The 3,440-nt window shown below is 57.0% G+C and overlaps 1 protein-coding gene across 9 annotated transcripts in view; it reads right to left on the bottom strand.

The window, feature by feature from the left end:
* Nucleotides 1-3,440, bottom strand: part of LOC113208007 (kinesin light chain) — a 78,804-nt gene that overhangs the window by 68,336 nt on the left and 7,028 nt on the right. Inside the window, exon 1 of one of the 9 annotated variants that reach the window (XM_052266181.1) lies at nt 1,732-1,885. The exons of 5 other annotated variants lie outside the window; for them this stretch is intronic. The gene's annotated coding sequence lies outside the window, so the exon portion shown is untranslated. Of the gene's footprint in view, nt 1-1,687; nt 1,707-1,731; nt 1,886-3,440 lie in introns of those variants that run through there. 3 more of the 9 variants (XM_052266180.1, XM_052266185.1, XM_052266184.1) reach the window with 3 other exon arrangements.

The following is a 3,440-nucleotide window of genomic DNA, read 5'->3' on the forward strand; positions in this document are numbered from 1 at the left end:
GAGAGAGAGAGCGGAGAGACAGAGAGACATCGCCGATATCAATTAAACAGCGCCGCGGACGTGACGCTGTGTCCATTTCCTGTTGGGCCGTCGGCACAGCAGGCCGCCTCGTTCAAAGGTAGTAAATCGCGCGCCGTGCCATGGGGACGCCCATGATGGGGACACCGACCGGGAGGCCGCCATCATATGGGGAGCGCGACATCACGCGTCACGAGAAAGGGGAGAGCGAGACCCTGTCCTGCCGCCCTAGACACACTCCTCTGGACGTCACGTAGTCGCCGTGGGAATGAGGCGCGCCGTGGCCGTGAGGAGGACGTCCTCGGGACGTCCTCAGGACACCGCGGGGGGCCGGACCCTTCCTTATGGCGCTCCCTAATCCAATGCCCGGCCATGGAGGCGTGACAGAGTCTGAGCTGCATCGCGGCACGTCCGTCCGGAGCGACGAGGGGCCGAGCGCAACGTGACGAGGAGGGGAGGAGAGGAAGAGAGAAAGAGGGAGAGGGGAAGAGACGAGGAAGGGAGAAATAAATATGCGAAGGGAAGGAAGGTGCTGAATGGAAAATGCATACAAACGTCAGCAGCGACACAAAACACAATAAATCTACTCTACCCCAGTGCGGGAGGCAGAGTGGTGGCGACGGGGACAAAATAGAAAATGTGCAAAAAAAAGGGTAGAGAAGGCCAACGTGGGGGGCAACGCAAACCACATTAGGAGGGCGGACCGCGCCGAAATACAGAGGGCGTGCGGCTGGCGGGGCGGTGGCGGAGCGGGGCATGGCGGGGCGCATCTGCATCGCTAATCCAGGCGCAGCACCGCCGACACCATTTATATTTTTACTTTCTTTTATTACTGTTATAATATTTGCGCTCGGCGCCCAGCGGCCCGAGCGGTGCCCAGCTCATCACATTCGCGAGCGGAAATTTATTCAAAGCGGTGGCCCGCGGAAACGGCGCAGCTCAAATTGGGCGCAGGGAGAAAAAGAATTGCCAAATGGGGGAAAAGAGAGAGAGAAAGAGGGGAGGGGGGGGGGGAGTATGGACGAGGACAGTTTGAGCGCACTACTAAATCCTTACGCATTTTGTCCCTTCATAATATGCACAATTTTACGTAGCAATAGTTCTGAATAAAATTTCGTGCAAAGCTATGTAAAAATTGTGCATGACCAGGTAGATTTGCTATGCAAATGTTTTGTTGCAAAACTATGGCTGTGCATAATTTTGCAAGCCTTATATCACAACATAATGCGAAAGAGTTTAGTTGCACGCGTTCATCAAGCGTGGGGACGCGCTGGGCTACTCATCCTGCTCATGGCTCGGCTCGACAGCTGACAGCTGCGGCATGACCTACACTACTACACACCGCATCCCCCGGGTGCCGCCACGACATGCCACATGGGCGGCGTCATGCACGCCCCGCCACGGTGCTGCACCGCGTGCAGGGTGTCGCCGGGCTGCCGACCACCCCACGCCGCAGGGCGCGTCAGCTGAGCCCGGACGCACGCCCGGCAGGCGGTGCAGTATACCACGCAAACAACAAATGTGCGGTGTGAACCGGCATCCATATAAAACTGGATTATCAGAAAAACTACGAATGCACTTAGAGACGAAACCCCTCACAAAACCCTCCCACCCCACAAAAAAATGTTTTTCGTGGTTAAGTTTTTTTAGTTGTTTTTTTTTTAAGTACCGAATGACTAGTTGCGTGCCAGGCGACCCTCACTACACACGTACGGTAGCTCACGCGGCGACCCCTCCGACTCGGCTCGACTCGGCTGTGCTCGGCTCGGCTCGCTGCGAGACGAATGCACCACCACGACGCGCCGGCGCGGCTGCGGAGCGGCACGGGGAGGTCCGGACCTTCACCCTCGGCGGCGCGCGCACGACTGGCACTGGCAAACGCGTGGCGCCCCGCCGCACCCCGCCCCGCCAGCCCGGCGCCACACCCACCCCACCCCACCCGCTGCCTCATCGGTGCAACACACACTACACTGCAAGTTTTCTGCGTAATTGCACAGAACACAAGATTTTGAATCCTTTCGTATACTGCAAAAAGCTAGGTTTGTGATAAGACAGACAATAAGGTGCTCTTTGCAATACAACTGGGCTGTCCGTAATATCCAAAGAAACCTGTTTGTACTAGTGCTGCAGGTCCAAAGGTCCTTTGTACGTTTACGAACCGCCGTTACATACACGTGTGTGTGTGTGTGCGTGTGTACTGTGCGGTGCTTCACTTTCAGCCAGGCCAATATTGCCCGCTCTTTTCCTTGCTCATATCATCCTCCCGCGGCTGATCCCGTTGCAGCGCATGATCAAACCAAAGCCTCCCGCTTCCCCCAGAGGGAATGGAAGCAGGCAAGGCCTGCTATGCCGTCATTTCCTCTCCAATACATGGCTTCCCTCCGAGCTGCTCTCGCTCCGGCCCCGAGGGGGGTCGCCAGAGCGGGTCGGGCAGAGCTTTGTGTGCGTCTGACGCAACGCAACGCAGGCTCTTCTGCGTGATGTGCCCCGCGAGGCGCACCGTGTTCCGGACCAACTCACCGCGATCCCCAACCCCCTCAACTACACACCACGACCCCCTGCCAATATATACCGAGCTCGCGCACACACACACATGAGTGCGCTAAGAACACACGGAACACCCCGAACACACGAGGTCGCGGAGACGCACATCCCTTGGCAACAGACAGGGAGACCTCGGCCCGCTGGCCTTGCTCCGCCTCGCTTCGCCCGGCTCTCGAGGCGCGCGGCGCACACGCGGCGGGGCTCGGCGGGGGGCGCTGCTACCCCTTTGAACTGGAGACTCGGGGAATAATTCACGCCTTATCAGCGGAACGGAGAGGGGAGGGATGGAGGGAGGGAGGAAGGGAGGGTAAGGGGTGCTCGATAAGACAGAGGGTGTATGTTCAGGTACCTTCATAGAGCCGCCAGCCACATCGATGACCTTCCGACCGCACCGCACACACTACAAGTAAAGGAGTGAGCGTTGCTGCTGGCTCCGGAAGAGCGATTTCGTGAATCCAAATTGGATCACTCCTGGCGGATAGCGATCTTGAATGGCGTCGCTCCTTCACAGTCATTCACTTGGCGTTGGTATGACTACAAGAGTGATCTTGGCCGAGATGACTCAAATTGAGCGATGTTTTCGTAAAATCACTCTTAATGAGCGATGCAAAACTAGGTCGCTCTATTTGGGTGATGAAGGAACACATCACTGAATGAGGGTGAGAAAGTTGACTCCCACGTTTACAGTGCAGGCGGTGTCCTTCATACTATTCGCGCCGACGGTTCAATCCGTTGGGCGATCCTCCTCGCACCGCCACCTCATGGAAGCAGACTTCTCCCGTCTGTCGTTATCCTACACTGTGATTCCTAAAGGCAACTTTTGTGTCGGCCGGGGTATTTGTACAAAAAGATGCTCTGGTGAGGGCAACATGCCTGAG

Source organism: Frankliniella occidentalis, unplaced genomic scaffold, assembly GCF_000697945.3.
Source record: "Frankliniella occidentalis isolate FOCC.00 unplaced genomic scaffold, Focc_3.1 Scaffold36, whole genome shotgun sequence".
NCBI lineage: Eukaryota > Metazoa > Arthropoda > Insecta > Thysanoptera > Thripidae > Frankliniella > Frankliniella occidentalis.